Source organism: Eupeodes corollae, chromosome 1 (assembly GCF_945859685.1).
Source record: "Eupeodes corollae chromosome 1, idEupCoro1.1, whole genome shotgun sequence".
NCBI lineage: Eukaryota > Metazoa > Arthropoda > Insecta > Diptera > Syrphidae > Eupeodes > Eupeodes corollae.
In genome coordinates this window covers 238,002,341-238,029,359 of record NC_079147.1, presented here as the reverse complement: position 1 = coordinate 238,029,359, position 27,019 = coordinate 238,002,341, and the positions used below count along the sequence as shown (strand labels likewise).

The window sequence follows — 27,019 nt, the reverse complement described above, 5'->3', positions numbered from 1 at the left end:
TATAATTCAAAAACTAATTGAAACTATTCTTAAATTCATTAAATGAATTGAAAACCAAAACACTTTTGGCACCATAGTATAACTGGTTGAAAAATTTGAGCTGTGAGTACCATGAACTTTTCCGAACAGTGTTGACGAACAGCAGAGTTTGTCAATTCTTCGACGATCTTTCGTATTTGCGATTACAACTAAGGTCTTAAGGCTTTTAACACATTAGTTAACTTAAGCTATTTATGTACGCTGATTTGGTTTCTAGAACGCATGAAAATCATCCGAACTTTTAGAAAGAAGGTCTATTTACACAATAAATTCAAGCCCTAAAACTTGGAATTCGCCAATCTTTTTAGGACGAAAGGCCTGTATAAGCCCTAAAATAACTTTAAAGAGTTTTTAATTCGTTGCGAATAAAGTTTGAGTTTGACCACCGACACCAAAACAACAAAATTTGTTTAGGTTAAGTACGCGCGATTATTTTATTCGTTGCGAGTGTGGATAATGTGGAACGCGAATAAAGTTTGACAGTTCGTATCAGCTACAATTTTTTTAACGGCTAATATATTTGTTTTCTTAAATTTATTAATGATATTGAAAAGTTTAAGTATGCATAGTAAACCAAATAGAAACTATATTGCTATTGTTTTGTTAAGAATTTGGGTGGAAATATGTCTTCAAACATTTATATAAACTCACATTTTGTAAGTCATTAGTTGTTCGTTGGTTGCGCTTATGTGAATGCTGCCTAAGATAATTTTAAAAATCCATACAAATTGATTTTTGAGAAACCATGACATGGTCCTTAACACAAAAGCCCCTAAACTAAAGACGATTTTAAAAAATAACTATAAATAGCACTTCGTACAAATATGAAAAAAAATTAATATAAAATTCAAAGAAACATAGACAAAAACAATGAGGCCTTAGATGGTAGGGTGGTGCTTTGGCCTTTTTAAAAGTGGATTGAACATATGTATGTATGTAGATATGTACACATGTCAAAACCAAAAGGGATCTTTCATCTTTCATGTCATGGGCTTCAATTTGGGAAGTGTAAAACTAAACCATATCATTTGTTTTTTGTTTGTGCTTCGATTGTGCATGAAATATTTTCTAGGAATAACTTAGGAATCTATACTTATTTGTAGATAGTGTAGACAAATTTTAGGAACCCCTTTAATTACATTAAATTGACGTATGTGATGTAGATTATGTTGAGTGAATGAAGAGTATTGAAAGACAGGACACAGGCATTTTATGGAATTGATGGAAATGGAATATTAAAAGGAACCGGTTGCCGCCGCCGCGTCGGTCGTTGATTGAGAAGGACTTTTAATCGAAATATATAGATATTTTTGTAAGGGGTGGAATGTGATATTTTTCAAAAAAGAAAAGACCAATATTTAAGTAGGTATGGCAAACAAAAATAAATTGACTGCAATTAATTTGAGGTTGGTATAACTTGCAGAAAATATGGTGTGTTTAATGTTTGTACGCATTTAGTAAAAATGAAGAAGGGTCAATCTTACGTATGAACTGTCACAAGACGAAATTTCAGCTATTTTCTTTCGATTTTAATATAATTTTTTAAATATATAAAGATATTATTCAATAATATCTTTCTCACTAGCAAACCATGGGTTTTTCAAAACATACATTTATTTTTGATAAATACTATAGTTCTTACCAATGTCAACAAAAGGATATCGTATCTATTTGACACTTCAATAATGAGTTTAGGAACTATTCGATGATGTCAAGGTATAGCAAACCATACACGAGTTTTTCAAAACATAAATCCTCTTTTGACAGATACTAGTTCCCTTAACTTAAAAAACACGTCTCAAAAAAACCTGTAAAACGATAGTCTGTTGTTTTTCGAATAGTTCTAACAATAATTCTTAACTATTGTTGTTATGGCAATATTCAATTGTCGTTGTTACGAATTGTTAGAATTTGTCATAATTATTTATTAACGACAGTTGTTAGACATTTTTGATCTGTCAAACTACCAATGTCAACAAAAGGATATCGTATCTATTTGACACTACATAGTCTGTTGTTTTTCGAATAGTTATAACAATAATTCTTCACTATTGTTGTTATGGCAATGTTCAATTGTCGTGGTTACAAATTGTTAGAATTTGTCAGAATTATTTATTAAAGACAGTTGTTAGACATTTTATTTCTGTCAAACTAAAGGGTGATTTTTTTGAGGTTAGGATTTTCATGCATTAGTATTTGACAGATCACGCGGGATTTCAGACATGGTGTCAAAGAGAAAGATGCTCAGTATGCTTTGACATTTTATCATGAATAGACTTACTAACGAGCAACGCTTGCAAATCATTGAATTTTATTACCAAAATCAGTGTTCGGTTCGAAATGTGTTTCGCGCTTTACGTCCGATTTATGGTCTACATAATCGACCAAGTGAGCAAACAATTAATGCGATTGTGACCAAGTTTCGCACTCAGTTTACTTTATTGGACATTAAACCAACCACACGAATGCGTACAGTGCGTACAGAAGAGAATATTGCGTCTGTTTCTGAGAGTGTTGCTGAAGACCGTGAAATGTCGATTCGTCGCCGTTCGCAGCAATTGGGTTTGTGTTATTCGACCACATGGAAGATTTTACGCAAAGATCTTGGTGTAAAACCGTATAAAATACAGCTCGTGCAAGAACTGAAGCCGAACGATCTGCCACAGCGTCGAATTTTCAGTGAATGGGCCCTAGAAAAGTTGGCAGAAAATCCGCTTTTTATCGACAAATTTTGTTCAGCGATGAGGCTCATTTCTGGTTGAATGGCTACGTAAATAAGCAAAATTGCCGCATTTGGAGTGAAGAGCAACCAGAAGCCGTTCAAGAACTGCCCATGCCCGAAAAATGCACTGTTTGGTGTGGTTTGTACGCTGGTGGAATCATTGGACCGTATTTTTCCAAAGATGCTGTTGGACGCAACGTTACGGTGAATGGCGATCGCTATCGTTCAATGCTAACAAACTTTTTGTTGCCAAAAATGGAAGAACTGAACTTGGTTGACATGTGGTTTCAACAAGATGGCGCTACATGCCACACAGCACGCGATTCTATGGCCATTTTGAGGGAAAACTTCGGAGAACAATTCATCTCCAGGAATGGACCGGTAAGTTGGCCACCAAGATCATGCGATTTGACGCCTTTAGACTATTTTTTGTGGGGCTACGTCAAGTCTTAAGTCTACACAAATAAGCCAGCAACTATTCCAGCTTTGGAAGACAACATTTCCGAAGAAATTCGGGCTATTCCGGCCGAAATGCTCGAAAAAGTTACCCAAAATTGGACTTTCCGAATGGACCACCTAAGACGCAGCCGCGGTCAACATTCAAATGAAATTATCTTCAAAAAGTAAATGTCATGGACCAATCTAACGTTTCAAATAAAGAATCGATGAGATTTTGCAAAGTTCTCAAGCTCTTAAAAAATCACCGTTTACCAATGTCAACAACAGTATATCGTATCTATTTGACACTTAAATAATGACTTAGAAACTAATCGATGATCTCAAGGTATTACATCATCGTAACAATTCTAATGTTTTAGTAATCGGTTGTTAACAATAGTAAGAAAGAAAAACATCCCTGGGATCAAATGTCAGAAAGTTAGAAGTTATATCGATTTAGTAAGTTACTAAATGTTTTGATCAAAATCAAAATTTAAAAAAAATATCAAGTAATCGTTTAAAACTTTGTAGATTATATCCTCAATACATGCACCCTTTTTGACATTCTGGCCTGTCAAACATAAATTATAAATTCGTCATATAGAGCTTCACTCCACAAAACCGGTTAATACTTAGAACCTCTTCCGACACTGTATACTTTAGTGGACTCATTTTGATGTCTCATCACTTTTAATCTCGGTACCAATCAACAAAATTATTTTCGTAATTGTTTCATCGTAATTTGTTCGTAAAGTATATGATTTTTAATTTGTTTTATGTGTTGGATCTTTCACCTGAGGAATCGACAACGGGACAACAATTCGCTTATCTTTAAATGTGGCTATTCACTTATTCTGCTTTATACAAAGTAATAATAGGTTAAAATTAAGTTCACACATATAAACGGGGACTTACTCGCTTACATGTGTTTTGACAATTCACAACTGTCAACAAACATGCCTACAGGAATAAAATGTTAAAATTCACGAACATTTGTTACTCAAAATTCGTGCTGAACATAATTAAATTAAGAAATGCATGATTGCGTTATCATAAACCAGATCAACAGTTAGACTTTCGTTGAACACCAAGAAGCTGAAAACTGTCAGATTAAAAATATGTGTTTTAGGAACATGACAATATTCTGATTTGGAACTTAAATCTGTAGTTTGCAGTAAAAAAAAATTAGTCACATCCTGAGTTACATAAATCCTCAACTTGAGAGTCTGTTTCCTGTCAAAAACTCAAATTTCTTTCTTAGAAAGATTCCTCATTAAAATGTCAAAAAAGGAACACACCATCTTATACTTAAGGATTAAAATTATCCAAATGACATTTTAATTCCCCTTAAGAATCAAACGAAGTGGAAAACAACCCACATTCGAACCCAAACAAGAACAAAAATTAACACCAGTAGGTAATTCAATCTATCTGTCAAACAATATAACAATAGAAATAACCATCATATCGTAATAAGAGAGAGCAACTCTAAACACACAGAACTTAGGTAAGTTGAGGGTAGGTATAGAACAGTCATGCTCATTTCATCCCCCATCATAGCTCGAACACAGAGTGGAAATTCAATTCCATTTTATGCCTCCACCCTACTTTTACTACCTAACCGACATACATTGTTGATGCAATAATTCACATGCAGAAATACACTGTACTGCACTGAACTGCACTGCACATCGCCATCACACCACATTTATTGCTCAATAGCTCGAAGATTGCAGATACTTTTATTTTATAGGCATTCGAAAATAGGTTTATTAAAACCGATATACCGGTAACCTGTTTTATGTGGCCTTTATTTTTATAAAACAGAAATAAAACAACAATTAAAGTTAATAGGACGAGGTAGGTAGGTTTTTAGGGGAGTAAGGTAAGGCAGTGTTGTGTGCATGGAATATTATTAAATTTATTTTATTTTGTTTCTTTTTAATGTGAAACAAATATTTTTAGCTCACTTCCACAATTATTTTACTTAAGTACATGATTTCATTGGAATTCTCGTATGTTTGTTATTAATTTAAATTATACTCAAGAGAACTCTACGACGACGTACACACGAGTAAATTATAATTCTTTCGTCATTTCTAAGTGCGGAAGGAATATTATAATACACTTCTGGTTTTTCTACTCTTGAACATCAACGACCTCTGCTTCTGGAGTATTTTGATGGACGAAATACAATAGAGTCAGAACGGTAATGGACTTGTCAAAGCAAGGGCCCTTGCCTTGCAGACTTCACATATAATATATTCTCTATGGCTCTTTGAGCATTTTTCTTAACATCATTAGGATCCGAAATAGAAGCGAGAGTAAGGCTATAAAAGAAAGATTGGTCATAAATGACCGATGATAATGATTATTCTCATCCAAGTAAAGACTGTAAGGAGGCCGACCAATAGAATACGTCATATGCGTTGCAGCAACAAAACGGATTGAAGTAACCCAACCAATTGATAAGTTTCGTTATTCTGACAGCTTAACTCAAATTGCTTAAAATTACTAGGTCTGTTTAATTTCTGAAACCTCGTGCATATTGAGGAACTCCAGAGCATTTTATAGAACTGATAAAATCCTTCTTTGTATGCGTTTGCTATAATTAAGAAAACTGAAGAACTGTCATATTTTATTTCTATTTGTTACTAAAGTGTTAGTTTTCGCATTTATTTATTTGTTTTCCTTTTGCTTAGTTATGTTTGATTAAAAATTATTTATAAAAAAACACACAGCTTTAAGAAAAAGGGGATTATTAAGTTATTAAGTACAGCGATTAAACACCTTAATCTCGTGACAACTAAACTTATGTGGACAGAACAAACCTCTTCAGAACGATTTCGGATCACAGTGATGTACCATGTTATCGAACAAGCCTATTATTGAAAAATGATGTCAACAAACCTACCGGAGAGAAAAGCTAAAAATTTAGCTACTTTTTGCATTGCGTCCGGTAAATGCGTTGCAGGGGCCGCTTTTGATTAGAATGTTTTGAATTAATCTAGCGGTCAGGCTTGGCTCGTCTTGGCCAAAACAGAACCTTTAAAATAAAGTCTTCGTGACAGCTAAATATTCATAATTCTTGTAGTGCATTTTAAAAACTTCACTGCGTTGTTAGAGAGTTGGTATAATGGTGTAATTTAAGCTTGTCAAATGTCAAAATTACAGCTGTATAAATAGTGATAGTGAACTATTTAAAATGAAATCTTAACATAATTCAAATAAAGTAAAAAGTAAAATAACACAGAGCCTATTACATTAACCTTTTTTGGCCCAGTTAAAAATGCGACTCCGAAAAAGAGACTACGAGACAAGTACTAGCATCATTTCGTGACTTCCGTTAGATATTTGAGATTAAAATCTAAATCAAAGGATGGCAATAAGCAGCTTAAAGGGTTTATATTTTTTTAACTTATTTAAGTAGATTTGTACATCTTTTCATGGTTACTCATTTTGAAGTCCGTACGAGGATGGTATAATTTTCATAAATCCATTCCCTCATTATACTTTTTTTTTGTTATGACTATGAGTCATGAGGTGAGCATGAGCAAGCAAAAATCTGGAAGCCATCTGTCTGTTGAATCTAAACGGTCAGCCATTCGCCGCCATGGCCATCGTATATTCGCCATTGCCATTCATCCAAAGCTAACCCCTCTTAATTACATAATATTCATGTTATTTTCATCCCCTCACTCACTCTTTCTCATTCTCGGTGGATATCGCTCGTCTCTTCTGATTCTTCTCTTTCAGTTTGACTTGAATGTCACTATCAGCGCTGCCGTTTTAAATTTTTGCTGGGGAGTATATCAAAGGTTTTAAGGGGAGTATTTCACGTTGGTAGGGAGTACGCACAAAAAAACACTGATTTTTTTTTAAATGCCACTTTATTAAACATTTATATTTGTACTCAAATTCCAGGTATACATAAAACAAAACAATAAATAATTAAAACGCAAAAAAAAATATTTCTTATATACTGGCAACGGTCACGATAGAAAAAAATGAATGCATTCAGACATTCAGAGCATTAAGGGTTTGTCATACTAGATAAAATTGTTCAGAATAATTAATAACAAATAATGAAAATTTAAAATATGATAGAATGAACTTTAAAATAAAACATAAATACTAAACAAAATAGACTTTAAAATATTTTTGAGGGGAGTACATTTAAAGAGAGGGGAGTACGGGAGTACGTTTAAGGCAAGGGGAGTACGAATACTCCCTTAGTACTCATTCCGGCAGCGCTGGTCACTATGGCAATAGGATTTTGATTCAAATACTCAATAAAATAAAAAAAAGTATGTAGGTACATTTACTTGTCAAGAATTTTGTTGGTGGTGTATCTTTTTTTTGTTTTTGTTTTTTACCCTATGCTTTTACTCTTGAATAGAGGGAACCCTTAATTAAACACAAACGGCTTAACCGTTTGATCGTTTCGTGTTTTTGTTAAAAGAGCGCGACAGCCAGCGAGGGAGAATATATTGCTTACTGAATGGCACATACCGCAGAGGCACAGACACAGACAGGATAAATGAAATAAAATTTAATATTAAATGTGCGGAACATGTGCCCAACAGTGCTTAGAGTACTCAGGCTGTGCTTTGGTTTTTTTAGGGTGTAATATGGCAATGCCTATGGCTTGACTTTGAAAGTTATGAATAAAGAGACAGACAAATTTTTACGTTAGTACAAACATATGTACCTATACCTTTTGCTAATAAAATGTATGTACATTAGTAAATGTAACGGTTTTATGCTAAGCCTATGCGAACAAATTGTTTATTCGATAACGATTGCAATCTAACTGAATACATCCATTAAATACTCAAGTTTTGTTTGAGTTGTCATTTTGACACCACGTTCGGATTTCAATCCAAAAGGCTATATAAAATACTAGGTCCGTTCCCAACCTTGACGAAAACTGCCAATCATCCACTATTGTTGTCAAAATTTGTAGTTTTGAGCAGAAAAGAGCGTTCACGAGAGGGTGTTTTAATATAATTTATCATGATTGCCAAAATTGACATTTGATTCAAATTTAAAAGCCAACTAATGGGATTCTGTAATCGGTTGCTAAATGTTTTGATTCGAACTCTTAATCAATCTAAAAGGAAAGTTCTCAATACCAGCAAGAAATTCAGGGCAAGATGACCCATTGTGGTTCATTACGTTATGAGAGATTCAAATTATAACTTCCTGATTTTGGTGAGTTGAGCAAGGTTCAAAGGTGGTTACAGGTTTATATAATATGTTGAAATTTAATTGAATATGAAGAGAATTCTTGATGGAACGTTAAAACTCATTTAATCAACGGAAATCAGTAAGATAAAATCACGGATCAGATATTGAGACTCAATTTTTAAACTGACCTTTGAGACAACGAATGTTTAAACTACAGTGGAATTAAAAAAAAGAACAATGGAAAACATTTCTAGGATTGTGTCTATCTAAGGCAAGTTCCAAGTTCAAAACTCGAATCCGTATCATAACCCAATTCAGAATCATTTTTATTTTAGGCAGTGTTCAAAAAACGTTAAGGAATTTACTTTAGTTGAAAAGTTTTGAGGCGCAGAGCCCTTATTACAAATAAATCAATTCCTTAAAAAAAAACATAAATAACGTTCACATTTTTAAATATGTTTGACAAGCACAGTTTTATTCATTTGAATTGAAAAATCTGAATTACTTATTAAGCAGATTTCAAAATTTTCTGAATTTAAATACAAATATTTGTATGTTCTGCTAATTTGAAAAGCATTTGAGGATATTAACGCAACCTTTTTAAACGTGAAAAAAGTGCACATTTTAAGAAATACAGACTTGGATTATAATCCCAAATTAAGGACATTGCTTCAGCTTTTAAAATTTCATTTATATTAAGGGAAGGCTCAAATATTAAAATGTTAAGTGACGTTTGAGTTGTCCATTTTATATTGCTAAGATGATAGATCAGAAAAATGACATATATATAAACTATTCAATCTCAGCAATTGTACGATAAAGAATTCTTGAGAAATAGAATCATGCAAATTCAAGTCTAAAATTTCTCACAGCAAAAGTGAGTGATTTTAATTTTAACCCATAAAATATTCATTAAACATTTTTGAGAAGGTGAAACTCCTTGATATTTGAAAATACAAATATCAAGAAGAATAATCCAAAAGTTTTTCCAGATAAAATTTGATGAAGACAACATTTTTAAGCGCCTCCAACTTCATGCTATTCACGATCTGTCAAAATGTATTAAATTGCTAATTTAAGACAGTTCAAAGTAATTTATTTGACATTTATATGCACTCTCTTAAACACAATGGTCGCATTCACAAAGCTAGTGACTACGTAGTCAAGGGATTTTGATTGGCTAAATCTAGCTACAAAAGTAGTAGTAATTTCGACTACAAAGTTAGTGCACGCTGGTATGACGTTTCACAATCAGCTGCTCAATAAGGACACAAGAATTCAAAATGAAATTAATCTTTCGGTATTTAAATGCAAACATAAATCAATCATATTAAATCTTCTATTTGGTTTTATTGAATTTAAAAAGAAAAAAAAATATTTAAAGTTCTGAAAACACAAATGTTCCTTATTTTATATATTTGTATTTGTCATTAATATGACAGTTCCGGATTTACTAGCTTTGTAGTGCAAATTTTGCATGCACAAAGCTAGTTGAGTTTTGACTACGTAGTCACTTGCTTTGTGAATCAATCTCAAAATTGAAATCAATTATCTTCGAATTAAAGCACTATTCACATGAGCACGATCAACGACCAACGAATGAATAAATATTCGTCGATTTTGACATTTCTTTCACATGAGAGTTTTTAATACTTCTCGAATGAAGTTTGACGTTGACAGCCAAACACCATTCACCACCGAAACCAAAACAAGAATAATTTTTTTAAGGTTAAGTACGCGCGATTATTTTATTCGTTGCGAGTGTGAATAATGTGGAACGCGAATAAAGTTTGACAGTTCGTATCAACTACAACTTTTTCGCGACGAATAAATTTGTTTTCTTAAATTTATTAAGATGTATATGATATTGAAAAGTAAAAGTACACTAATCAAATTAAAAAAAATATTGCTATCGTTTTGTAAAGAATTTGTGTGGAAATATGTCTTCAAACGTATAAAAACACACATTTTGTAATTCATTCGTCGTTCGTTGGTCGCGCTCGTGTGAATACTGCTTAAACAATATGTTAAAATCAGTTGTTTTGTCAGAGACTCAGAAATTCTTGGATGCTTTTGGATTCTTTTGTTAACATCTCAGCGTTTTTGGATAAGCTTTTCTTTTACACTTAAAACACTAACCAAAAGCTATCCGGGTACCCAATCGGTCTGATTGATGATTGAATGCAGCCAATGGAGTTTCAAGGCTACCAGAGCAGCGCACCTTCTTACATATAATTGGGATTTTATGGCTTATATAATAAATGTCAGTGAAACCAGACAATTTTGGAGTTTTTTTTTTATAAAAAAAGAAAAAAATTGTACATTGAGCCCAACAGTCTCCCGACGCGTAAACGGAAACAAAACTGTAAGTCAGTTTGTGTTTAATATCGACACCCGTCGGGATATTTCAGACTTGAAAACCAAGAAAAATAAAATTCTATCTTTATGCGGTGTCCATAGGCAAAAAGCAACTCATCATAATCACCCCGACATCGACATTATTTTCAAACCACTTTTCAATTTAGGAAGTTTTCAAAATCCCAAAATCTTCGTGCGAAAATAAATACAAATAATAACCTCTTAACGGTATTCACCTTGCAACTAAACCTCATAAGTCCTTCTCAAAGACTTTCATCCTTTTTCTTAGAAACTGTGTATACTAATAAAACCTTGAGGGACTTAAAATCAAACAAACTTTTTTTTATTGCACATACGAGTATAAGAAGTCGAAAATTCCAATAAATGCAATACCGATTCCAAAGAATCGTCAAATCTCCTTTTTTTCTTCTACACGCCCATACTAATAAAATATTAAGAAATACAAGAAATAGGATATGAAGAAGACAGGTTCGTTTGTAAATCTCAACACCAGCTAAAAAAAAAAGAAAGCAGAAGTAACGAAATGCCTACCTACCTTCATAAGTACTTCATATGTACTTCAAAAGAAAGAACCTCTTCATTTTCTTGTACAAGTATATCATCTATATCGCATCATCTCCCGACCGAATATCTTCCATCTGTGTACTCTGTTCCTACCTGATATAGTAGTTCTAACAAAAGTGCTAAGATCACATAGAAACCCCTATTCATCATCAATAGAGATGAATTATATCAACGAACTAAGCCCTGGGCAAAACTAATGAAATAGGCACCCTTAAATCATCAACAAAAACAACAACAATAAAGTACACAGCAAAAACTATACAACAACCCAAAGCCACCACCATCCATTTATGTGTTTTTTTTTTTTTTTTATAAATTCATTTTTATTTATTCCATCTTAAACCTATCTTAAAGCTAGACAAAAATTCATAAAACTAGCCTAATTATCCATAACTTACAACTAACTTAATGGTCCCATACGGACACTCTAAGCTAAACTATAACACTAATTACTAATGCCTTTCGGCCTTAAGATCTATTTTACTTCAATTTAAATTTTATTTGTTTTGTTTTTATTAGAAAATTTTGAAAAAACTAATATCAATAACCTTTTTTTATTTATTTTTACTTACAAACTACTTAAAATAAGGTCCTTAAATAAAACTTAAAAACTAACTTAAACTACCTATTCTACCTATAAACTACTTAAAACTAGAACAACCACAGCAGCAAATCTAACTATCTAACATTTTGTTTTTCATATTTTGTTGTCTTTTTTTTTTATTTTTATTTTTATTATTTTTTTTTTTTTTTTTTTTAATGTTTTTTAATGTTTTTTTTTTTTTTTTTTAATTTTTTGTTTTTTGTTTTTTTTTTTTTTTTTTTAATTTTTTTTTTTTCGTGCCACCATGCCTATTCTACTTAAAACTAAACCCTAAACATAAAACAAGTATGTAAGCCGGCCAAGGCTTAAAACCCCATCCCGACTACCCAATATCAAGTGCCGATTGAAGCCACCAAAACTGGTTCTCCTGCTTCACCCTATCAGTTCGGTCCCGTTCGGACACAGCCCTACTGAACCGAAGGAGCTCTGCTCCGCCTTGTGCCATGACGTCCCGATTGTACAGGAGTCGCCTATCCACGGTTCTTCGTCTGACGTGGTAGATTAACGGGACTGCCAATCTATCCTGTATCAGACCGCATTTGTCTAAAAAGAGGAATGCCTCTGGTGGAATGAAGCCGCTCAAGCGTGCACTCTCTAAATACTCGTCGTTCGGATAGAACGCCCCGAAAATTAAATTGTTGGTCGAAGACATAGCTCTTGCAATGTGACCTCGAACGAGTTTTATCACGAAATTGTCAATTCTGTTGATTCGAGCCCCGTTGTATAGGACCTCGTTTGAATAGTAATGCACATAAGAAGATTCGGCTGTTCGATATAAGCCGGTACAGCGTCGTAAACACTGCCGCTCGAACACCCGAAACTTCTCCATCTGGGAAGGGGCAACGTTGAACCACACAGGACAACCATAAACGATCATTGGCCGTATGAGGGCCATGTAGCAAATTACCTTCACTCTGGGGTCAAGCCGACTGCTAAAAAACAGTCGTTTCGTCAGAGCGAAGGCTCCTCTGGCCCTGGTCAGAGCAGCATTTATATGTCTGTCGAAATATAAATACTGATCTAACCAGATACCGAGGTACTTCACTACACTTTTGCTCGCTAATGGCTGCCCGTGAAGATCAACGATGACCATCTTGCGCCAATTCTTACACGTATCCCTCGTGGCCCTAGCCAACGGAGTCCGGAACAGAATTGTCTCTGACTTCTGGACATTTATTTTCAGTTTCCAGTCGTCGCAATATCGCTGAATCTTGTCGAAATCACGCTGCAAGAGAATTCTAATAACCTCAACCTTTTGGGCCGTTCTGTACGCAATTAGATCGTCGGCGTACGCAATTGCCTTTGTAAGACTACCTATCAGATCGCTGGTGTAAATGCTGAAGAGAATCGGCGAATTCACCGCTCCCTGTTGAAGACCATTTTTAATTGAGAATGTTGTGGTAGAAGTTACATTGCCACTTTTGACAACAAACTTTCTACCGTTAAGCATATCATAAAGTATATACAACAATGGCTTGCTTATGCCAAGCCTGCTCAGTTTTAGGTAAAGACCCTCTAACCATACGGTGTCAAAGGCCTTTTCCAAATCAACCAGAACAGCACCTGTGCATTGTTGTTTTGATTTATTCCATTGGATATCAGAAACGAGTTTAGACGCAGCATGAATTGTGTCATGACCCGCCTTGAACCCGAACTGTTTATCCGGAATTATTTTGTTGTCCGCAGCCCACTTAGTCAGAGCCTTATTAATGATCTTTTCGAAAACTTTGCTGATGCTCGGAAGAAGACTTATCGACCGAAGATTTGACGGGTTGGAGTTGTCCTTTCCCTTTTTCGGGAGAGGATGAACCACAGCGGTCTTCCAATGCACTGGATAATATGCATTATTCAGTGCATTGTTGAAGAGTGTGGTGTAAATGTCAATTGCTTCCATCGGTAAATGTCTTAGTACAACGTTGGATATACCATCGACACCTGCTGACTTTTTGTTTTTTATTGAGTTGAAGATGAGCTGAAGCTCAACCTTCGTCACTAACAAGGGACTTGGTCCCGTTTGCTCGGCGATTATGGCATTTGCCAAGGAATCGTCATTGAACCGCATGAAACCGCGGTTCTCAGATCGCCAGTGTGTGATATCATTACGGAGGTAAAAGTGATTAAGTAGGGCTCTGTTTTCCAGGTCGTGGTTGGGGCGAATGCTAACATTCACCTTGTACACTTGCTGGAAAGCAGCTCCCACCGCCTCCACTTTTTCCTTCGGATCTTCAATTATATAAAAGTCATCGTCAAAGATGGCTTCTTCTGGATCTATTTGCGCTGTCATGAGTACGTCTCTGTTTTCTTCGGTTCTTTGGAGTTTCAGACTCGGAAGGTCATTGTCGTTCTTTTTTCTGAATATCTTGTTGATTTTAGGGAACATACTAGGGTCGCTCGAATTAACTGACCGGATCTTGCGGTCCCAGTACTTGTTAATTGATAGCCTGTAGTTCTCCTTAATCAACAGATTGACATTTTTTATTGACGACTTCAGTGTCCTAACCTCCAAGTCGTGTGGGTCTGTAAGTCGTCTGTACAAGTTTTTGAGTCTTGTCAGTAAGCCACTCTTGTGCTTTCGCAGTGCGTCAATTGTCGCGTTTCTGTAAGCGTCCATTTGGTCCCGTGCTTTGTACTTTGGGATTGTCCGTTCCATCGTTCGTTTTATTGTTTCGTCCATCTGTTGTAAATGTTGGTCAATTTCTGTATTTGTCAGGTTTCTGTTGTTTGGTGGGGCTATGTCACTCGAACGAAGTTCTCTCGCTAGGGCATTGGTGAAACGAGGCCACCGCATCTTACTGTAATTGTAAGAATGCGTTGGAACGTATTCCTCCAACTCCACGCGTTCGTTCGGAATCTGCATTACAGCAGCCAGTCCGCAGTGATCACTGTCGTACTCGACTGTCTGTAAGCAGTTTCGCGGGTGATTACCCACTTTGTCTGTAACTGTCAGTCTGGTGTCGTACAGCAAAAGGTCCAGAAAGGAGCCGCTTCTTGGATACGATGGCCTTTCAGTAGCCAGCAGGTCGACGCCATACTCAACGCTGTAAAGATTCATCAAATTAAAAAGATGATTACCTCTGGGATTACTATGTTGATTTCCCCAATCTTCATGTTTTGCGTTCAAATCACCGGCCAAGATGAAATAGTTTTCTTCCAAGCTCAGTTTAAGTTCCCTAAAAAGAATCTCGAGTTCTGAAGCAAAGTAAGTAACCTGCGGAGCTCCAGCCGCATAAGCCGCAATCATATACATCCGCTTCCCTTGAGTGAGAGAGATGCATACAACGCAAACTTCTAGCGTCTTGAGCTTTCGCAATTCATTGTTGTATATGACTTTATAATTAATGCCTTTTCGTATAAAGAGAGCGACACCACCCCCTTGAGTGGAGTCGGGCCGGTCTCTTCTTACGATATTGTAATTTTTATGAGTCAATTTGTGTTTGTGGTTTAGCTTAGTTTCGCTAGCCATAAACACATCGGGACTGTAGTCTGTCAACAATTGGAACATATTAGCTCTTCGTTCAATCCTAATCAGTGAATTTACATTCACAGCTAGGACTTTAAGGCGCGTCTCCGGCAGCGCGCCCATTATGATCTAAATTGCGCCAGGCCAGGCAACAAAGAGTAGAGATGATCTACTCTTTTGCCTTGCTCCTTTATCTGACTTTGCAGTCCTGTTAGTTGACCTTGAATGCTCAACAACAAGGCTACAATGTCAGGCTGCACCTCTGGTGCCTTAGGCACAGGGGCCTTTGGGGCAACCGTTGGTGGAGCCTGTCTCGTGTTCCCATTCCCTGACACCATTTGGGCGTAGGAAAATTTGGGATCTACGAATTTTTGTGTTGGAGCCTGTCGACTAACTGTTCGACTTTTTTCAGCTTTTTGACTGGCCTGTTTCTGTTTCATTTGTTGGACCTTAGGGCAACCCCTATAGTTAGCCGGGTGCCCTTGGTTTCCACAAAGGACACACTTGAGCAGGGTCAAATCCTCAACCCGCTCATTCCCCAGCTTGCACTCTCCTTCTTTGTGGGTTTCTCCGCACCTCACACAACGCAACTGCATATTGCAGTTGGCATTGGCATGGCCAAACCTCTGGCACTTCGTACATTGTAGAATGTCGTCGTGCCTTTTTAATGTCTCCCAGCGTACAGCTTGATTGTCGAGAGTTGTGATTCTCTCGACACTATTCAAACTACTTTGGGGCGATAATGTTACGAGGAACATTGGCAGCCTATAACCCCCTCGTCTTGACTTCACCGTAGTGAAAGGCTTGACCCCGATAAAATCGAGATCGTCACTGGCTTTTTGGCGGAGCTCAGCTAAGAGCTCCTCCGGTTCCGTGCAGGAACTTATGCCCTTCAGAAGGACCGTCTTAAACTTTTCACTTTTTGGCGTGTAGCTGAAGAACTCAGCTGTGGCCTCTTTTAACAATTCTTTCACAAGCTTGTATTCGGCCAGTGAGAAGCACTGGACCGAATAATTCTTTTCTTTTTCGCTTAAGAGTTTAATTAAAAATTTGCCCTTAGTGGCCGACTTACATACCTGTTTTATGTCGTCCAGGTCAACTCTATGAGTTCTTATCGGTGGTATTTTTTCTTTCTTGGGCTGTGGTTGTTTCTGTTGTTGCTGCTGCTGTTTCTGCTGCTGTTGCTGCTGCTGCTGCTGCTGTTGTTTCTGCTGCTGCTGTTTCTGCTGCTGCTGTTTCTGCTGCTGTTGTTGCTGCTCCAATGCTTTAGTTGAGGTCGATGGGCCCTCAACATTTGGGCCTGTCACTGCTGATGGCGGTTTTTTCTTTTGCTCCGCTCCTGTGTTTTTGGTAGCGGGCTTGGTTTGTGGTTGGTTTTGCTGCTGTGGTTGTTGTTGCTGTTGTTTTTGCTGTAGTTGTTTTTTCTGCAGTTGTTTTTGTTGCCGTTGAGCTGCCTCTTGTTGACGGCGCGCCTCTTGTTTTAATTTTACTGGCTGAGGAGGGGCTCCATTTCCTCCTTGAGCTTTTTGAGGTTTTCCTCAAATTGGCTTATTTTTGCTTGTTTGGCTTGCAGGGCCTTTACAAGCGTTGTCTCCTCTTGGAGGTCCGCCTCTACCTCCAAAGCCTTCGTTGTCGGCGGGACTGGCTCTGGCTCCGATATGATTAAATGCATATTCGGAGACCTGAAGAGCCCCTCTCCGCCTTCGGAAACATACTCTGTTTTCTCAGACTCGGCGTAGTCTGAGAACTCACTTTCGGTGGTAATTCCTCCTTTACCACCCTCCATCTCTTTCCTCATATCCCGCCGTTTAGCGGAGTTGGCCCTCTCCACTTTATTTGGGCTATGCTTCTTGATTTTTCTTTTTTTGGTTGTTGTTACTTTCATCCATTGGTCAGATGCCTGACCTGATGTTGTTGCAGTTACTTGCGGTACCGCTGCTGGCACCACCGCAGCATCGAACGATGTGTTGGCAGAGGTATCTTTCGATACCCCTGCTCTTTTCTCCTTCTCCATCTCCTTTTCTTCCCAACAGATAAAATCGACAATTTCTCTGTTGTGAAAAAAAGCAATTAAATTTTTCGTTGCCTCCGGCTGGGAATCGAACCCACGACCCTTGGATCTGCTTCCGGACGCCACTTCCACTGGGCTATCAAATTGTTGATTTTCTGGTGGCAAACTGCCAACTTTACTTACAACTTAACTTGCACTGTTTATTAACTTTAAACTAAATATGAATAAAAACACTTCTACACTCGTTGGAGGTCAAATAACGACTGATCCATTTATGTGTCCATCTATACATATATCTGAGGGTGAACATCCTTTGAGATAGACTCATAAAAAAATAAAGAAACCCTCGCCATCTTCGTCATGGTGGCACATCACAGTCGAGCTGGCAGGCACAGCACAGATCTCAGGCTCAGGCACACAAAGCACAAAGGGATGGTAGATGGTACTTAAGGTATACTCGTATGTATACCTATTCTGTACGAGTGTAGACAGAACTAAATATAGTTGCAAATTACATCCTTGTCAGTAGTAAACCGCACAAGTGCGAGCAGGACCTTCAAAAAGTCACAGCATTTCCAACTAAGAAGATATACAAATCTCAATTCGGATCCTGCGCAAATCATAGAAAACGCATTCGACAATGAAAAATTATTTTCATTTGTGAATTTTTGAATAAAAATTTGCAAAATTCCTCAAAAATCTATCAAAATCACATCCATGTCGAGATTATCTTTCGATTTATGTGAAATTTCCCACATAAATGGCGCCCAACAGTGGATTAATTTCAATTTAAAAACGGACCCACCCACAGGAATTGTCGCGATTTTGGCTGCAAAAAAAAGTTTCTCAGCGCAAACACATGTACACACCCTAAGTTAGTTGCCAGGACTACCACCTCGAAGCCTCGAATCTTTTTTTTCTGCCCAGTTCTGTGAAAAATCAATAATTTCTTCAATTTTTGCACAAAACAATTATTTATAACTAATAGTAGGCACAATTTGTTCAAATTTCAACCGGGAAGTTCAAAATTAAGCTCGACGCTATCGATTTTCAGCTTAAAAGTCGGGGGCTAAGCAATGAAAAAGTTACACTGTCTGAGGAGTTTTTTTTTTTGTTGGTTATTTTTTCAGGGTGGTGACCGATCCGATACACGGTTTTTTCTTTCAATTTTCGTTATCTTACCGTTAGAGTTGGCAAAATATCCAAACAAAATTGCTCGTTTTATCCAATGTAATCCAATTAAGTGTGATAATCCAAAAATGTAATCCAAATTTTGATGAAGATTTTATGAATTTATATTAATCCGCACAGGGGTGGTTTATGAGAACACTCATTCAAGTGTGTACACGAACCGGAACTATAAATTCGCGTAGAGCTACGCCTTGAAAGAAATCTGCCCGACGACGCCTCGACGATGACTGAAAGGGACAATAGTGAATAAAAATATATTTGTTCTTTGCTAATGTTTCTCAGTCTCTCACTAGCTGTCAAATATTTGACAGTTAAATAAATTCTCTTTTGTGAAGGGGAAGCGTGAGCAGGTTTTCTCTTAAAAGTGAGTTGTTGTTTAACAAGTTTTGTGGGTTTTTTGGTTTTTATTTTGGTTATGTCTTTCCCGGGTCTTTTTCGTGTGGGATTTTGTTTTGATTTTGTCTTTCTTGGTAAATTGTTGGAGGTAGACAGGTGCAGTTGTTTTTGGCGCAAAATTGATTGTTTTCTTTTGTTTCTCTTTGAAATGTATGCATTTTGTGGGCTTTAGAAAAGAATTATGGTCACGTATTGCATTTGAAATAAAAATGTATGACTAATAGAGTTTTCCATCGGTAAATTCAGATTTTCGTCAAAAATTGATTTTTTTTTCTCGTGACGCATGGAACGTCATTGTGTTAAGGTAATTTCCAACACTTGTTTTTTAATTGTATAAGTGTGAGTACAAAGATCTGCAGATTTTGTCTTAAATAAAAAATAAATCAATTTATTTTGCCCCATGGAATGCAAAAACAAGAGAAATTTCTGTTTTTATAGATTTAGATTAAAAAGAAATTGATTTATTTTACCAACAGAAAAGTCTAAAAATCATGCCTTTCAATTTTAAATTATTTAGCTCTATAATGTGTATGAAATTACGTTATCTGAATTTTCTGGGCATTTCTGGATAAACAGATACAAGCTATCTTGTTAGCATCATCCCGCTACTTGTCAAAATATCGTAATTTAAATAAAAGCAGTAATTTAAAATAAAAAGCACGCAAATTCATAAGTTAATTACGAAAGTTTTTAAATGTTTAAAGTTACCATCGAATTATTGTAGTGTGTTTTCTCAAGGTAAATCATAAAGTAGCCGTTGCACTATTATCGGCTAAAAGTAAATAAATGTGTTACATAAAGGTTTTATCCCCTATAAAATTTCCCCTAGAATGTACCCTCCATCGAGAATTATATGAGTACGATTAATGCTCATCCTTTCTATCAGCTTACAAACGAATTCAATCTTTTGTGAATGTAATCTTTTGTAGCTTCAATTAAAAGTTTGCTTCATTGAAGACAAGGGCTTTAAATGAAATACAATTACTATTTATTTGACCTTACCAATTACTTTACTTTGAAATCAATTTATTGCAAATATTTGAGACTTCAGGTATTCATTTGAATTTTTTTTTGAAATTAATTGCTGTCTCTGTATTCTTTTACAGTCCTTACAAATATTTGATGTACCTACGTTATTGCCAACCCTGAAGTGACTGCAAATAACTCCATGGGGTCTTAAATCATTGCAATCAATTGAATGATTAATTATAATTGTAATCTTTTTTATCTGGTATTTACATAGCTTCATTAAATTCAAGAAATTTATGTTGACAGAGGTGAACCGAAATTCTTCTCAAGATAATCAATAGATGCTTAACCTGAAAAGAAAGCACAGATTTTGGGTGAATCCATTTCTCGAAGTAAGGGAAATTTATGATTTGGAGGCGCACCTACTCAAGGACTTACTATGGGAGGACGGTGCAGACTATAAGAATTTTCATAGGATGTCGGTCGAAAGCTTTGAAGCTGTGCCTGGTAAAGATAACTTTGAATTAATGAATTTAGGGACTCGACGACAATTTAAACGAAATGAAATTTTAATTTCAAAAAGGCTGTGGAAAATGGATGCTCACCACTACCTACAACACAAACGTCAAATTTGATGACGGGATTTTGATCCGCTCGAAAAATCCAAACTGGAATGACCGAATCATGGACTGGATGTTGGATTGTTGGTCTCTACAGACCGATAGTCCTGTCATCACAAATGTTCAATGAAGACGTGTGGTTTTTTAATCTGGCAATATTTTCCTCAGAGTTGATCTTTTTGACAGCTGTCATTTGTTTGCCATTTCAAAATAAATAACTTACTACTGAACAGCGCTTGACTATTTTTGTTTGAAGATATGTAAAGTCGCTTGTCTATGCAGATAAGCTCGAGACAAATCCTGAGCTATAGTTGCATAAACTTGTGCCATATGACCATTCGCTTTTTAAAGCAGCTGAATATAAGTTGGTTAGCAGCATGTACCAACGTATCTGTGAAATTTGGTCGGAAGAAAGCATTCATGATGAATAGAACATCAGTATTGTTGCCCGATTCTGAAAAAAAGCAGACCCTCTAAACTGCATCAACTTTATGGGGAATCAGTCTCTTTAACATCGCTTACAAAATCTTCTCTGTTCTAATATGGGAGCGTGTAAATTATTAGAATAGAAAAGTCCACGTTCGATCAAATATTCACATTACGACAGATCCTGTAAAAAAAAACCCAAGGACATAAAATCTACACCCACTATCTTTTCATCGAGGCCGCATATGACAGTATCTACAGAAACGAATTGCATGGACCCTTGTCTAAATTTGGCATCCCTGTCCAAATAGTCCGTTTGTGTTTTAAACAACTTAACCGAACCTTTTAATGTTAAAAGATTGCATAGAAGGTGAGTAGAGAAAAATATTGAACCACGAGCTGTACAACGACGTAGATTTAGGGTGTTTTCATAAATGGCTGCCTAATTTAGACCTGCGTTAGATATTGTCATAAAGTCAGATTTGCAATCGACGAAACAGATGAACCGTTGAAGATATGTTCATATATGACAGCAACGTCGGGCAGATTGTGCATCTATATTTTTTTTACTGCGCAGGTATCTGTAAAGGTAAAAGTAAAATATGAAGTGGGAAAAAAGGAAGTTTTAATTGATATTTTTTAAATATAGTGGCGGTTAGCAATTTTTTTTTTTTTTTTGAATTGAAGAAGCTGCTGCTTTCCACGTATGTAGGTGATTTTTTTCTGACGATTATGAATATTCTGCGACTATTTAAATATATTGTACTTAGACAGGCCTGCATTCGTTTTGCAGAATTGATGTGTTCATTAATGCAACAAAGCAGAAAAACGATTGCTAACGCAGATTTTCGTCGTTTATGAAAACATCCCTAGCCAGAAGAATAAAAGCCCAATGATTGAGATGGCTAGGTAACGCAGAGAGCATGAAAACCACTGGGCAAGGCATTATGGTTGAATCACAAACACGCTTCAGCTTCGGCTTTATCTGCGTTACGGTGGGCCTGCTTTGAGGTTGCTTTGAATGACATTTCTATTATTTCATCCTTCCAAAGAGCAAATATTTTGTTCGTTGACTTTTTTTTTAAACTGTTGAGCTGTCAGACAAAGCAAATGTTCAGATAATTGAACTAGAGCTTCCGTTTGGAGTCACATTACGTTCTTTTCCTTACGATTGTCAAACGAAACGTGAGGTGATTGTGATAGCATGCATTGGATTCCTATAGCTGAACTCGTAAACGTCAGGTGAAGCTGAAGCTAAAGCGTGTTTGTGATTCAGCCATAAAAGGTAGGCTGTGGGACATACTTGTAGGAAGATCCGGATTCTTATGTTCTAAAAAACAAGAAATAAGCGCCTAAAATATGCCCTTAATATTACTAAATATGACATAAAAAAATGAAAAGTATGTCACAAAAATCCAAAATGTTGTGCTGCCAGAGGTCTGGGTTCGATCACTGCCTGTGCCATTTGAAGTCCTTTTCACTGCCTCTTGCGTGGAATTGACAAATTCTCCAATAGTTATCTTGTCATGAAAAAGTGCTTTCTCAAATTAGCCGTTCGGATTCGGCCTAAAAAACTTTAGGTCCCCTCCATTCCTGACAACAGTACTCGCACACAGGAATGGTTGAGAATTGTAAGTCACAAGGCCCCGGTTCCCAACGGACTGTTGCGCCACCCAATTTATTTATTTATATGTACATACGTACCTATGTACATTATTTTTGTAAATATATTTAATTTTCCCCTTAAATTTGACTATAGTCTCACTAAGGAACCTATAGTTCGAGCTGTACACCTGGCCATGAACCAGGCAAATGTCAATTATGTTTGGATAAAATATTTTTAGGGTGTGAGGTGTTTTCATCAAATAACGTACTGCATCTGTTAAAAACAGAAGGATTTTATTTTTGTCGATATGTTCTCCAAAAAGGTTAACAGATTCGTCAAAAGCTCGAGCCATTGTAGAGTGGTTTGTTTTCTGTTGCTCAATAACATTGGCAAAATTATTTTTTTTTGCTTATATCCTCAACCTGATGTGTTGTTAAGTTTTCGATTAAATACATTATTTAAACATTTAAAGTTTTTTTTTTAAATATGCAGGCAAAATATGCGCCAACAGTGCCATTTCAAAGCAAATTTCTTAATATGAAAATCTATCATTATTCTTTTGCTTCCAAGGCTGTCCAAAAAAATATGCATTTGCATTGAAATCCGGCCCTGCTTATAACATACTGCATAGCAATTCAATTTTAATAGATTTATACTAACTCAAAATTATATTTGTCAGATCAGCCATACTCAACCTTTTTTTTTAATGGACCTCAATTATAGTTTTATAACGCTACCCCAGGCCACAAAAAATTGTTCTTTATCGTAAATAATAATGCTCGAGCGAGGAGGGTTTGACACAAAAATAATATTTTATACTATTGGACCAAAATTTAGCCGACTGGTAAAAACTTCATAATTGAAGATGATCCTTTGTTATTTGATTTGAAAATTACCAATATTCCAATATGATATTCAAAAGGGTCTTGATGATATGAAGCTCAAAACCAATATTCAAAAAGTGACAAAACCTCCTAGGATTTGAGGAGGATTTAACAGATCCTTAGGAGGTTTTGACAACTGGTGGGAGGATTTGCCAATCTAATGGCTTTTTCCTTTGGACGTCCGTAAGCATCCAAGAGTGTCCGGAAGTCTTCTGAAACCATCACATTGGCACAATTCATTTCACTTTTTGTGTGGCAGCAAATAATTTCTATTCCACAATTCACCTAAACAGAGTCCAAACCCAAGAATTGAGTAGAAGCAACTTGCAGCGTTCCATTGGATTTCAGAATAAGTGAAACCAATGAAAAACGTCATAAAAACTTTTACTTTAAATGAACTCGAAACGTAAAAACTTTATTCAATAAATTCTTAGATAAGTAGGTACTATATAGGTTACTAGATAAGAAAAGTTTTAATAAATTAAGGCTCTTAAAAAAACTAAAGACTCGTACTTCCTCCGACTTTGTATTTTAACGAATGTCGAGACCTGCAAAATCGACGTTAAATCTTATTTTTTTTTCTTTGGATCTGGAGATGCCTGGAATTTCTTTAGGGTTTGGGAGCTTGGCTACCAAGTCCATTGACATTGCCAGTTTAATATCTTCAACTAAGGGCTCGTAAAATAAATTTGACCTATTTTGTCTTCGGAAATATTTGACTGTGTATCCTGTTCAACAGCTGCTACCAATCCAACGTAAAAGAGCTTCTTTTTATCACCAAATTTTATAAGCACATAATCTCCGGAATTGGCGATAATATGCTTGCTGAATGTTACTCGTTCCGGTTGGTCTTCGTTGCTCTCTTCCCATCGTAGTGACGTGTCCGAATCGCGGAGGCTGTACTTATCGCAGTCTTCACTCGAAGAATCATTCAGTATACGTTTCACGACCTTATATTTTTTACCTTAGGAATGTTCCTCATTTGGAGCTTGAGGCTCTTTTTGGCTGCGAGTTCCTCTAAACGGTCTTTTTCTGGAGTATCAATATAAACTCTGGACTTTCCAACCGGACGACCTGTAGATTTCTTTTTCCCTAATTACGGAAAAGGGCGAATAACTTCCGGTGTGGTATGAGTTTTTTTCAATTACAGAAGTTAGAGGTGCTGCAGCTGAAGTAGAACCATCTTCAATGGCAACTGATGTTGATAATGGTACAGTTGTATCGATGTTAGAGGATTCAATCAAAGGTAATGAATTTATTGAGGCAGCTGCAGTTGACTCTCTTGTTTCTTTATTTTCTTCGAATCTAGCAGGTTCACAAAATTCAGTGTCCTTGAAAATATCAGAATTGAAGGGTGATATCCCTGAAGATAAAAATCCTTTTGTTATGTTTTCTGGAGAGAATGCTCTGAGAAACGGCTGAGATGAAAGTGTGGGTATGTCATATGTTGTGATCCCCTGTGGTACCTCCGGCTTGTTTACCAAATAGTTGTTAAACGATACCTTGCACTGTCGTTTAAATGGTCCGAACACCGATACGTCTAGGGGCTGCAAACGATGAGACGTATGAGGTGGGAACGAAAGCATAACGATCCCAATACAAAATAGCATCGAGTGAACAGTGCGAAGTATGATTGTCTAGGAGCAGGAGGATAGGATCTTCTTTTGATCATTTTGAAAATCGTTTTAAGTGTTTTAAGTATTTAGATGCATTTCTGCAGTCATTTACCCACTGTCAGAAAATAAGCCAATGGCCCCAGACATGGCCCTTTTCATGAATAAAGGATTTGACGTCTCTCGATGACCTATATAGACAGGAGGAATATGGTTGTCAGCTGGATTGACAATTGCAACCATTGTCAAAGTTCCCCTTTCACCTGAAGCGGTTTGAGACACAGTTCTCTTACCCTTTTGTGCTATGATCTGCAAAGATATATGTATATATTGGCGGTTATAATAAAACTTTACTCCTTTTATAAAAAAAAAAACAACAGAACTTACTTTTATCGAGTCCATGACCATTGTAAGTCCAGTTTCATCAACTGCCACAGCAGTTTTTGTAAAAGCTCGAAGGTGGGCCAAGCTTATATTCTCCGGTTTTCGCAGACTTATTGATGGATTGCGCCTCATTATTGTATAACAAATCGCTTTGCCATATCAAATGTCAGACCGTGATGCAGATTTGAACATTTTTTGAAATATTCCGTCAACTCGGTTTCTTCCGATGTTGTTAGGACCTGACTTACAGAATATTTACTGCTAGCCTAGCTTTCAAGCTCGTTCGGGAACCGCTTTTCTGTCAAAAGTTTAAGCCGATAGATTAGTGTTGTTCGGTTTAAATTGTATTTCCGAGCGGCGCTCGTTGGTGTTTCAATTTTGTTTGTTATGTCTATCAATGCTTGTATGAGGGCATCTTCATTAATAATCCTTTCAGGATGTTTCTTTTTATATATATTCGGCATATTTTCCTAAGTAATTATATGTTAAAACTTATTTTTTACTTAAATTAAAATCATCAACATTTAGGAGGATTTCACAAATTGTCAATTTGCGATATATGAAAATGACAAATGACAAATCCTCCTTTCGTTACATCCTTCTTGCTCAACCGTATGCATATAAACATTATGTATTTATTTATTTATTGAAAATATTTTAATGTGATTTTTGTAATTGAGAACACATTTTAAAAACTTTATTTAGATCTAATAATAGAACCTAATGACATCATCAAGGTGGGAGTTAGTTAATTTGTTTTGGTAATTTTGTTTGCATATTTCATTCTCGAACACGACGATTTGTAAACAAATGTAGATCCAAATAATGTCGGTAGAATCTGTGAACTTCTTTTGACGATTGCATATTTTTCGGAAACGATGCTCCAAAATTCTAAGTATACCCCCAAGATTTAAAATCGATGGACTCATCAAAAAACTTTGCCTGATCTTGATTTAAAACAGCGTCATGGGTTTTCTACAATCGTTAAGCTTTTTTTTGTCTGATTTTTCAATATTGTTGAGCAGGTTTCTTCAGAAATGTCGATGAGTTCCTTTGTAGCCATTACCATTGGTGGAAAATTTTGTAGCTATTTATTTCTTATTTCTTCATGAAAAATTTTAAGCTCTTCTTCAAAAGCAAATATTTTACTTGCCATCTGTAAAATTATGTTACCTATTTAATCCTTGTAAATTTCAATTCAGGCTAGTTAGTTTTCCTGTGATATCGCATAAAAATGCTAAAAGACACCATCATTGATCGTCTTGGAATTCTGGCCAAACTTTTTAATTTTTTGTAAGAATAGTATTATTTCGCGGCACAAGGAAAAAAAACCTTTCCAAAACCCTTCCCTTACTAAGCCATAGCACAGAGGTATGCAAAAGAACGTCACCATACTCACTTCCCAATTCTTCCAAAAGGCTTTTAAATTTTCTTGGGTTTAATTCTCTCGCTCGAATATAATTACAATCTTCATCACAGCATCGATTTTTGAATTATTGATAATCAGCGCAGCGAAGTTTTCT

At 36.1% G+C, this 27,019-nt stretch overlaps 1 protein-coding gene across 24 annotated transcripts in view; it reads right to left on the bottom strand.

Moving 5' to 3' along the window:
- The window catches only part of LOC129941495 (cell adhesion molecule Dscam2), a 259,928-nt gene extending 241,098 nt beyond the window's left edge, over positions 1-18,830 (bottom strand). For 23 of the 24 annotated variants that reach the window (XM_056050146.1, XM_056050154.1, XM_056050158.1 and 20 more), the window contains exon 1: positions 18,590-18,829. The gene's annotated coding sequence lies outside the window, so the exon portion shown is untranslated. Of the gene's footprint in view, positions 1-18,589 lie in introns of all 24 variants that reach the window. The other variant, XM_056050163.1, reaches the window with a different exon arrangement.
- Positions 18,831-27,019: the final 8,189 nt, after the last annotated feature.